The following is a 12,858-nucleotide window of genomic DNA, read 5'->3' as shown; positions in this document are numbered from 1 at the left end:
AAGGGGTTCCCGGTGACAACCCTCCGACGCTCAAGTCAGGCGAGAAGAAAGCTGAAGCAAAATAAGGAGAACTGTAGCTACAGTATGATTAATTGCATACCTCCGTCGAAGTCTGGGGATCCTTATATAGGCCCCTGGGAGGTGTGTGCACGCTCATCGACGCGTGCGCGCTTCCCCAAACATATCTCAAAATGGATGTGTCAGAAAAATACGTCTGACGTCATACCGCAACTGTCCGAGCATATCTTTGACATGACAGTGGAAACTTCCACCGTACGATTCTCTGTCTGGTCCGGCCGCCGACCATGCTGTCTGTCGGCGGCACATATCTCGAGAAGGATATCTCTGGCCGTCATTTTTGTCCTCTTCTAAGTCTTTTGTCTCTTACTGGGTTGGACGGGATGTCTGCTCGGCCTCCAGGGGGCTCGGGTGCGCATGCGCATCGGACCGAGCGAGAAGGCCGCTCGGTCAAATACTCGAACGGCGTGCGATCTGGTTGCCCCATAGTCCGACCGAGTGGATCGGCAGCTTGGCACGACGGTTCCGCTATAAAGGAGCTTGTGAGTGTCGAAAGCTCAACCCGAGGTCGAGCTATCTACACGTCGGCTCGGGATTTACCCCGGCCGGTCGGCTAGGTGGCTTCCCCCCGCTCGGCCAGGACCTTGACTCCCCCGTGTCATCGACCCCTCCCTATGTGGGCCCCCGATTCTTGCCACCGGATCACGTGTCTTCCCTTCAAGTCTAGTCGAAGGAGGCTACCAGTCCGATTGACTGGACAACTGGCCTGGTGACATCACGGCCACTCTGCCCCCGGCATACATATTTATCCGATCGAGCACTGTACAATGAATGATGCCGCTCGACATATCACCCGCCGACACTTGGCGGATACTGGTCTTACAGTCGTCTGTCTTGCCGACCCAGTGTCAGTCGATGCTGACGTCCTTCGGATTTCCTCGGGATTCGCGTAAATCCCGGCCATTAAGACTCAGCACGCGCCCGCGCCTGCGTAATGGATGTCATTAAATGCGCCTTACGGGGTGACGCCACGTGGCCAGGCAGCCGTCATCGCATGCTCGAGCTGTCAGGCTCGAGGTGACCCTTGGCGCTTTGAATTCAACGGTCGGATGCGCTCCTCGGATCCCGTGCCCTGGATCGGACGGTTCCGACCGTTCGAGCCCAACCTTTATAAGGCCGCCTCCTCTCCTTCTGTCGCTTCCGCTTTATCGTGCCCGTGTTTTCGAAGGCTCCTGCTTTGTTCTCCGGCGAACCGCTTCTCCGCCTTCCGGCCATTTGCTCCCTTCTCCGACCATCTCCCTTTTTTTTGTAAGAACTCTCTGCCCCGTTCTTTTTTCGTCCCCTTCGCGTTTTTCTTCGCATTCCGGTAGAGTCTGCGCTTCGTGGGCACTGTTCTGCTCACCTCCTCCATCGCCCTCTCTATTTTTCCTTTGCTTCGCATTCCGGTGATAATGGCCAATTCCTCTACCCCCTCTCCCGGCCTTTGGTATCAAACCATGGAGAGTCAGTTTGATTCGGGGGATGCTTTTAGACTGATTAATACATATGATATCCCTGCTAACCATAAACTCATTTTGCCCGAGTCATCCGACCGACCACATGACCCGCGGGCGGGACTGTTACCTTCTTCCGCGACCAATTTGTAGGTGGCCTTAGGTTTCCGATCCACCCATTCATCTTAGAAGTTTGTAATTATTTTCATATTCCGCTCGGCCAGCTCGTACCCAACTCTTTTAGGCTGCTGTGTGGGGTAGTGGTGCTCTTCCAGAAGCACGACATCCCACTCAAGCCTAAAATCTTTCACTATTTTTACTACCCCAAGCAGTCCGAGATCGGCACCTTCCTATTTCAATCGCGGATCGGCTTGGTCTTCTTCGACAAAATGCCTACCTCCAACAAGCATTGGAAAGATCATTTCTTCTTTTTGAGTTTTCCTGAGCCGCCACTCTTTCGAACCCAATGGCAAACTTCACTGCCGACTCCCCCCGACCTGAAAAGGTACCTGACCGAACCTGCCTTTCTACACGCGGCTAATCTACTGGCCGGGCTGAAGCTGGACATCCATAAGCTGTTGCCCGAGGGGATGATGTATCTATTCGGGTTGAGTCCGATCCGAACACGACTCCCAAGCGGCCCCGGTAAGAAGTAACCTTCTCTCCTTTTCTTTGAGTCTAACTGATTTTTTTTTCTTTCTCGCAGTCGAGACCATGATGAAAGCGGTGGTGCTCGGCAAGCTGAAACGCAAGGCCGCTGAGATAGAGGTGGTTGCCGCACAGGAGGCTGAGAAACTGGGCCTCACCCCGATCGGCTCTCACGAAGTTGAGAGTGAAGAGGTGCAGACGGCGGGCGAGGCGTCCGCTGCTCGGACGGTCACCACCGATGTAGCTAGGGAGACCACTCTACCGAGTGCGCAACCGGCCACTCGGCCCGAGGAAGCCGAATCTGATGACGATGAGCTTCCGTTGGTCGGGCGTAAACGCCGCCGAACGGGCACCCCCACCCGCTCGGCCACCTCTGCCATTCACGTGTCCGAACAAATGGACGATCCTCCAGCTCCTCCGTCTGTGGAAGCGCTGTTGTCCGACAGGACCCTATCTCAAGGAGACTGGCCTTCCGACCCCATAGCAGCTCAGCCCCTTACCTCGCTTCCTCCAGACCGTCGGATAATCAAGCAATTTCTTATTCGCTCTAAGCCGATCGGACAATCCTTTGCCCCATCCGCATACGCTCAGTCTACTCCGGGCCGGCACAGGACGATCAAGGCTTTGCTCCACCTACCAACAGAGGAATATTTGCAGAAGGCTGACCAGCCGTCGAGCCCCAAACACTTGATAACAATTCGAGGGCCCCTCGCAAAAGTCTGGGAGGACGCCCGAGCGCGCGAGGGCGTGATGCCACCTGGGCTGCTCGGCAACAACTATCTGCAACAAACTACTGGGGTAACTCTTACAAGCTTTTCCTTCTTATCCTCCGTTCGGTATTTTACGTTTTTAACCGAATCGCAGCATTGAGTCAAGAGTATAGCGGTGTGCCACCGCTTAGCTTTCCTCGAGGAGGAATTCAAAAAGCTCAAGGTTTCTGGGGGACCCCTCTTCAAGGCCCTTCCTACGCCGAGCTGAAGGCCGATCTGGAGAAGACCAACAAACTGCTGGAGGCCGAGCGACACAGATCCTCGGCCTTGCAGACCATGGTGGACAGGCTTGAGACCCAAATGAAAACATATGACAAGAAGATCACATTGGCCACCAACAGGAAGAATCAGGCCATCACCGACCTGGAGGCGAAGAATGCAGAGGCCCGGGCGCTTGAGGTGAAAATCAACGAATTGACCGAACTGCTGACCATTGAGAAGGACGGACGCTCGGCGGAGGTGGCCACTCTTCAGAGTGATCTGAAGACCCTTCAAGATGCATTAGAGGCCTCCCGAGCTGCCTTTAAAGAATATCAAGACTCCGAGCCGAGCCGGGTTGCTATCATGCAGCAGAACTATATCCGCTTGGAGAAGTTTGTGGAGAAAACCTACGATTAGCTCGTCCAGCATTTGAGTTGGCCATTACTACCACGGCCGACTACCTGAAGACCAAGGGTCGGCTTCCTGAGGACTTCACTATTTCCGTCCGGGATCACGCTGATCTTCTAACCACGATTCCGGATGAGATTTTTAATTATCTAGAGTGAAGTCACGGCTCCTGTATTGGTCGTTCGACCTATCTTGTTTTGTACGTTCGCCTTTTTTGGCTTAATGAACTTTCCTTATTGCTCTTCTGCCGTGTGTATCTGTGCGGGTTACTCGCTCCTTTGATCTTCACCAAATTTGTGGGAACATCTTTCAATTTCCGAACTGCCGCTTGGCAATCGAGTACTTGAGCCTTGTTAAGCTTAAGCGATGCTTTGGCCGAATCATTACAGAGGATGATCGGCGACAAGCCGGCTTTTTAATAGCCGCCAGTTCAACTCTGGGATTTAACGTCGCCGCTCGATGGTCTTTGGCCGGGGGGTTTATAGTCGCCGGTCCGACTCTGAGATTTAACGTCGCCGCTCGACGGTCTTTGGGCCGGGGGGTTTATAGTCGCCGGTCCGACTCTGGGATTTAACGTCGCCGCTCGACGGTCTTTGGGTCAGAGGGTTTATAGTCGTCGGTCCGACTCTGGGATTTAACGTCGCCACTCGACGGTCTTCCGAGCGGGATATTTATGGTTGCCGCTTTGACCCTAGAGTTTAACGTCGTCGCTCGACGATCTTCCGAGCGGGATATTTATGGTCGTCGCTTCGACCCTAGAGTTTAACGTCGCCGCTCGACGGTCTTCCGAGCGGGATATTTATGGTCGCCGCTTCGACCCTAGAGTTTAACGTCGCCGCTCGACGGTCTTCCGAGCGGGATATTTATGGTCGCCGCTTCGACCCTAGAGTTTAACGTCGCCGCTCGACGGTCTTCAGGTCGGGGGGTTTATCGTCGCCGGTCCGACTCTAGAGTTTAACGTCGCCGCTTGACGGTCTTCCGAGCGGGATATTTATGGTCGCCGCTTCGACCCTAGAGTTTAACGTCGCCGCTCGACGGTCTTCCGAGCGGAATATTTATGGTCGCCGCTTCGACCTTAGAGTTTAACGTCGTCGCTCGACGGTCTTCAGGCCGGGGGGGGGTTTATAGTCGCCGGTCTGACTCTAGAGTTTAATGTCGTCGCTCGACGGTTTAAAGAAGCTTGGACGTTCGGCGCACATTAGTTATGCCGTGGCGTTTTCATGATCTTATTCCTGCATTCAAAGGATAGCGCGGAACGGAAATACACGCACTTAATTACACAGGCGCACCTTTTACCCAGCTCGATACGGCTGGAGGTGATTAACGCTCCATGGTCATTCCAGCCTTCGTCCGTTTTGATCTTCCAGGTAGTATGCACCCGATCGGAGCTTCTCGACGACCTTGAAGGGTCCCGTCCAGGGAGCCTTCAGCTTGCTCACATCACCGACCGACTTCACCTTCTTCCATACTAGATCACCGACCTGGAATACTCTGGGGATTACTCGCCTATTGTAATTTTGCTTCATTCTCTGTCGGTACGCCATTAGCCGAACAGCTACTTTAGCTCACGCTTCATCTACCAAATCCAGCTCCAGCTGCCTCCGCTCGGTGTTGTCCGCGTCGTATTGCTGCACCCGATCAGATTCGATCTCGACCTCTACTGGCACGACAACCTCTCCTCCGTACACCAAGTGGAACGGTGTGACCCCCGTTCCTTCCTTAGGAGTCGTGTGGAGTGCCCACAAGACGCCGGGGAGTTCGTCCACCCAGCTGCCCCCGAGGTGGTCGAGCCGAACCCTTAGAATTCGAAGAATTTCCTGGTTGGCGACTTCGGCTTGTTCGTTACTCTGCGGGTATACCACAGAGGTGAAGTGTTGCTCGATACCGTACCCTTCACACCATTCTTGGAGCTCCTGTCCGACGAACTGCCGCCCATTGTCGGACACGATCCGCCTTGGAATGCCGAACCGACATATGAGATGCTACCAGATGAATTTTTTTACCATATGCTCGGTGATCTTGGCCAGTGGCTCTACCTCAACCCATTTGGAGAAGTAGTCCACCGCTACCAGTAAGAACTTCCTCTGCCCAATCGCCATAGGTAAGGGTCCCACGATGTCCATGCCCCACTGGTCGAACGGACAAGATACCGTGAATGTATTCATCTCTTCTGTCGGTCGGTGGGAGAAGCTGTGGTATTTCTGGCAGGAAAGGCAAGTGGCTACGGTCCGAGCGGCGTCTTCCTGGAGAGTTGGCCAGAAGTACCCGGCCAACAGGATCTTCTTGTTGGTGCGGTTTGCACTAACGATTTAACACAGGTTTTGATGAATGACAAATCATGTTAAGTTAGCTTGTTGTTGTCTAACACTCTGATCGAGTGTGCAGGAAAAGTCCAGACAGGTCGACGGGCTGACCAGATGTTTGGCACGAAGCCCAGCTAGGTCGACGGGCTGACCGGATAGCTGGCGAGAAGTCCAAGCGGGTCGACGGGCTGACCGGACGCTTGGCGAGAAGTCCAGCTAGGTCGACGGGCTGACCGGATAGCTGGCGAGAAGTCCAGATGAGTCAAAGGGTTGACCGGACGTCTGACAGGTAAGTAAGGTAAGTCACTGGAGGGGAGTGATTGCGAGGACGCGTTCCCGGGAAGGGAACATTAGGAGTCGATCTGGCTTAGATCCATTTCAGATATCTAAATTGAGATCGTGACTAGATTCCGGTCTCGAAAAGACGGAATCTAGGTCATACTCTGTTTTGCTAAGTCATACTTCTTATACTAAACTCATAAACTGTGCTAACACTTTATTTTGCAGGATCTATTTTTGTCTCGGACTAACCTTGTTTTGCAGGAAAGTTGTTCGCTGGAAAAAGGTGGTCCGGGCGCCCGGAGGGGATCCAGGCGCTCGGGAGGCACCCGGGCGCCCTGGAGGTAAAAATTATCCTGACCGTGCGTTGCCACTTGGAGCTCGCTGGTTGGACTTGCCATGTCTCACCAGGGCGCCCCGAGCTTCATATAAAAGATGGGGTGGAGGCAGAGATCAGAATTAACTCAGAACTCTTAGACTGCTTGCTCTACTGCTCTGCACTCCTGCGACGCTAACGAAGATCCGACAATACGCTCTTTTCCTCGTCTTTAATTCTTGTCAGTATTTGTTTTATTTTCATTAGCATTTCTGTACTTTAAATTATAATAATATTCGAACTGCTAGTGATTGCCCAACGAAAGTACTCAAGGAGTACGGGCCTTCGAGTAAGAGTCGTCACAGGCTCCGAACGAAGTAAAAAACATCGTGTTCATCTGTCTAAGCTGTTTTATTTCCGCTGAGCTTAACTCTCTTATACTCGTTGTTTTTCGAATCGATATTCACCCCCCCTCTATCGACGTTTCACGATCCAACAAGTGGTATCAGAGCATGTACCGCTCTGATTTGGTGCAACCACCAATCAGACAGGGGGTGAAAATATTTTTTCTTTTTGTGCTTTACGCTTAATTCTAAGTTGATATTATTATTAATTTAGGATTTTTTTCCTCTCGTTGCAATTAAGTCTAAATTGGTGCATCACCAATTTAAATACAGCTATTATTTTTTCCGCACTACTAATCCAAGACCAAGTCTTGGAATATTTTTTTTTGTTGTTTACTTGCGTGAAGGATGTCTCAACTAGAAGGCTTTAGCACAGTACGTCCTCCCCTATTCAACGGGGATGACTTCTCGTACTGGAAGAAAAGAATGGAGGTGTACCTAAAGACAGACTACGATCAATGGTTCAGCGTTATAAAGGCGTACCGAACTCCAGTCAACAACTCCGGAAATCCACTAGACCCGGAACAGTGGACTCCGGACATGAGGAAAAAGGCATCAACAGAAAACAAGGCAATCAACAGAAAACAAGGCAATCAACACGCTACATTGCGGCCTAACACGAGAAGAGCTGAATCGCGTCGGACCACATCAGAATGCTAAAGAATTGTGGGACAAACTGATCGAGTTGCACGAAGGTAACAAAAAGAGACCTACTTTTAAATAAAATATTTAATATAAAAATGCAGGAAGGGGAAACGGCAAGTCAACTGCATGTAAGAATCAAGGACGTTCTCAACGGACTCCACGCGATAGGCAACCAGATGGAAAACAGAGATTTAATAAGGTACGCATTAAATGCCTTTCCTCATAATAGCTTGTGGGCATCAATCGTAGATGCCTACAAAATTTCGAAAAATTTATCTAAGTTAAAATTAGACGAGCTTTTTTGTGAGTTAGAATTACATGAACAACCTAATGCTGGAGCCGAGAAAGGTATTGCTTTATTTGCAGGCTCATCCAAAGAAAAGAAGAACAAGCCTGAATCTGAAGAAGATTCTGATCAAGATACCGAAGACGAAGAACACCTGGTGAACCTGGTAAGAAAAATGTTCACCAGGAGAAAAAGAAGCTTCAGCAAGAAGGACCTTCAAAAGATCAGTTCTCCCTCGGAACAAAAGAACGTAACGTGCTTCGGGTGCAATAAAAAGGGGCACTATAAGAACGAATGCCCAAGACTGAAGTTCGACAAACCGAAGCCAACCAAAAAGAAGGCCCTCAAAGCAACGTGGGACGACTCCTCGGACGAATCGGAGGCAGAAGAGCAGAAACACCAGAGCCATCTCGCGCTGATGGCCCGCAAAACTGAAACAGAAGACGAGTCGGAAGATGAAGATGGGTCTGAACCCGAATCAAGCCACGAGTTCGTACTCGTTTCCGAAGGCCCAAATGAGGTATATTTTAATTTAAACAAAAAATTCTTTAAAATTATTTCTTGCTTAAATAGTAAGTTAATTAAAATAGAAAATGAAAACAAATCACTCCTTGAGGAAAATCAAGACCTCAAGGAACAAATAAAAAATTTAAATCCAACTCAAGATCTAATACTTGAAGAGAATTCATCATTAAAATAAGAAATTAGTAACTTAAAAGAAATACTAGAAAAATTCACTACAAGATCAAAAAATCTAGACTTAATCCTGAACAATCAAAAAACATGTTATAATAAAACCGGACTTGGATACAAGTCGAACTCAAATAAAACCTTTAAGTCATTAATAACCCAATACAAATCAACTAATCAAGCTTGAGTTCTGAAAGCGTGTTTGACCACGCAAGTAGGAATTAATCAATATTACATACCTAAAGAAAAAATATATTATATAAACTCAAATAAACTAAATCAAAAACCAAAACACAAATCAAAGAAATCAAAATTTAAAAATATTAAAACTCAACAAAATATAAATTATCATCAAGTTAATTATAACTATAAAATGAATCGACACAAACCTAAAACGAAAATTTAAATTAAAGGCCAATAATTCAGGGGGAGGCTCCAGAATAGCTGGCACCTTCAAAACTAGCTTACCCGACAGGGTAACCTAAACAAACTAACCCGGCAGGGTAATTAGGATTAGTTAAAAAGAGACCAAGTTTAACTTGAATCATGGTACTGGTGAAGTTTTTGGATGATAGTACATTAGGGAAGCTTGGGCATCACATGTCTAGAAAGATATGGTTTCGATCTGGTGCATTTGGCCAACTGGAACTGACCGAAGCTACCCTTAAATGAATCTTAACCAGTTAGACCAAGGTTTAGTACTAAGCTCCGTGGATAGGACTATTCGGAAAACCTCGAAAGGTTGGTTACTTCTAATGACGTCCATGTGACTCACCAAGCTTAGAAGTTTATCCGAAGAATGCCTGTTTGTAGAGACCAAAGCTAAACCTGAATCTAACACAAGTTAAACCAAAACTCTATAATTAAAAATCCAATTCATCTCACAAAATTATAGGATTCCCTGATTGAAAACTTAGATTGGGTGAGATGACTAAGGATCAAAATCAAATTCAAATCAAAGTAAAATTCAAATTAAATTAAATTTTGAATTAAATTAAATTAAATTTTGAATTAAATTAAATTTCAAATTAAATTAATCAAATTAAATTTCGAATTGAATTAGTTAAGTTAAATTTTGAACTAATCAAATTTCGAATTGAATTAGTTAAGTTAAATTTTGAACTAATCAAATTTCGAATTAAATAACTAAAATGAATTACGATTAATTTATTTTTAATTTTAAAATCAAATTAACTTTAAAAACTATTTTAAAAAAATTAACCTTATAAACTATTTTAAAAATTATTTTAAATTAACTTTAAAAAACTATTTTAAAAAAAACTATTAAATTAAACTTTAAAGACTATTTTAAAAATTATTTTAAACTAACTTTAAAAAACTATTTTAAAAATTATTAAATTAACTTTAAAAAAATACTTTAAAAATTATTAAATTAACTTTAAAAACTATTTTAAAAATTTTAAACTAACTTTAAAAAAAAAACTATTTTAAAAAAAACTATTAAATTAACTTTAAAGACTATTTTAAAAATTATTTTAAACTAACTTTAAAAAACTATTTTAAAAATTATTGAATTAACTTTAAAAAATATTTTAAAAATTATTAAATTTACTTTAAAAACTATTTTAAAAATTATTTTAAACTAACTTTAAAAAAAAAAATCATTTAAAGGGTCAAAAACTAGGGACGGGCACCCCTAGTATTCCCTTCGGGGGCGCCCGGGAGGGGATCCGGGCGCCCCGCCCAAAATCAACCCCGGGCGCCCGGAAAGGCTCTGGGCGCCCGGAGTTCCCTATAAATAGGGGGCAGCAGGCGCCCCCAACACTTGCCCCAAATCTTTTCACTCTTACCAAGGTTCTATCCGAACCTCAGTGTGAGAGTGTTCTAAAATTAAATTTTCTTGCGGTGAAGACGCTGCCGCAACTCAACCGAGGTCATCAGTTCTATACTTTACGATGGCTCCTCGGTAAATCCTTTTTCCTTGTCTAAAAATTCTTTAAATTTGTCTTGATTTAGAATATCTCTTTTATATAATAGTAGGAAACGAACAAATACTGGTGCTGGGCCCTCTAATGCTAGTACTGACCCTAGGTTTCCCACGGATGAACTTAGAATCAAGTTTGAGTCAACGATCTATATGACCATTAGGACAAAATGTATAGATAGATCGTTCTTTCTAGTTTCCTGTGCTCCCGTTATAGAGGTTATAAACCACTATAACTTACGAAACCTAGTTGAATGCACTAGTCCGGTAAACATAAGTCTGTGTGCTGAATTTTACAACAACTTAGTGAAAGTAGACGACCTTACCTATACTACTAGGGCAGCGGGTACTGATATCACGCTATCCCCTACGACGATCCGGGAGTTTTTAGGGTTACGTCCATCCACTTGTTCCTTTTTGTGCTATCCTCTCGGGGATCTATCATTCGGAGATCCCTACTCACATATCACTCTTGATACGATTTATTCGTATTTTTTTGGGGGAGAGCGAGATCCTACTGTGACCCAGTTTAGGTCAGTAGAACTTCGAGTTCAGGACTATGCTCTTTATAGGGTCTTAGTCTTCTGCATTTTACCACTGACTACACGGGACATCGCTGTGATGCGCCCATTCCATTCATTTTTACTCTATGCCCTGAGTCATAGGTTAGATATTGACATCAGCCTACATATCTTCTCCACTATTATCTACTCTGCTGGATACGTGACTAATAGACGAGTCTACATGCCTTTCTGTCACATTCTGACATCATATATGTCTTCGTTGGACATTGATGTCACTAGAGGAGACATTCGCTATATGACTGAGTTTGACGTCATAGCAGCTAGGAACTTCTCTCTAGCTAGTATCCACATAGATGAGGGCGACGGTACTATGTCTTGGCGGAGGGGGGCACGACACCAGCACGATCCAGACGCACAGGGGGAGGCCGAGCAGGATGAGTTCATGCTTGCACTGTTTCCGGAGGAGGCCGTTCCACCTCCACCACCAGCTCGAGCACCACGTCACGCACCACGCACTCTAGCCGACCGCATGACCGGACTAGAGAGAGCCATGGCGAGTCTCCAGCAGGAGAACTCTGACTTTCAGCGTGATATGCGGCGAGAGGTCTCCGAGTTACGAGCTGACCGACAGACCCGACACACTGAGCTGATGACACTACTCCGCTCCTTGGGATCTGGACCACCATCTTCCTCATCTCAGTAGCTGAATCCCTACTTGATCCAGATTGGATCATCGCTATGCAAGAGGAACTAGCTCAATTTGAGCGTAATGAAGTTTGGGATCTAGTACCACCACCTAAAGAAAAGAAAATAATAGAAACAAAATGGGTATTTAGAAACAAATTAAGTGAATCTGGGGAAATTACTAGGAATAAAGCTAGGCTAGTTGCCAAAGGGTTTAGTCAAGTTGAAGGACTTGACTATGATGAAACCTATGCCCCAGTAGCCAGATTAGAATCCATTAGAATGCTACTAAGTTATGCAGCCCATAAGGGATTCAAACTATATCAAATGGATGTTAAGTCAGCCTTTCTCAATGGACTGATAAAAGAAGAAGTTTATGTAGGTCAGCCTCCTGGATTTGAAAATCTAGAACATCCTGAGTATGTTTTTAAATTAAAGAAAGCATTATATGGACTTAAACAAGCACCTAGGGCATGGTATGAAAGGCTAACATCTTACTTAACATCCAAAGGATTCAACCAAGGTCAAATTGACCCAACCTTGTTTGTTAAATTACTAAAAAATGACATATTTATAGCACAAATATATGTAGATGATATAATATTTGGTTCAACTAACTCAGACTTTTTAGAACAATTTATCAACCTAATGGAACAAGAATTTGAAATGAGTTTAGTAGGAAAATTGACATATTTTCTAGGATTACAAATTAAACAAACAAATGAAGGAAATTACATTTATCAACATAAATACACTAAAGAATTACTTAAAAAATTCGGAATGGAAAATACAAAAGAAATAAAAACACCCATGGCAGTAAACACAATCTTAGACAATGACCCAAATGGAAAACCAGTAGATCTAAAGTATTATAGAAGTGCAACAGGCAATTTATTCTACTTAACTGCAAGTCGACCTGATATCTTATTTGCAGTTAGTATGTGTGCTAGATACCAAACCTGTGCTAAAGAATCTCATTTGACTCAAGTCAAAAGGATTTTTAGATATCTTAAGGGAACAATAAACGTAGGAATTTGGTATCCTAGGACCAGTGACTTTGAATTAATAGGATATTCTGATTCAGATTATGCTGGATGCAAATTAGACCGCAAAAGCACAAGCGGTGGATGTCAACTACTAGGCCCATCACTTGTTAGCTGGTTTAGTAGAAAGCAACATTGTGTTGCACTATCTACAACTGAGTCAGAATACATAGCCATAGGAGAATGCGTAGCCTAATTATT

Source organism: Zingiber officinale, chromosome 4B, assembly GCF_018446385.1.
Source record: "Zingiber officinale cultivar Zhangliang chromosome 4B, Zo_v1.1, whole genome shotgun sequence".
Lineage (NCBI taxonomy): Eukaryota > Viridiplantae > Streptophyta > Magnoliopsida > Zingiberales > Zingiberaceae > Zingiber > Zingiber officinale.
Note: the sequence above shows the minus strand (reverse complement) of the source record.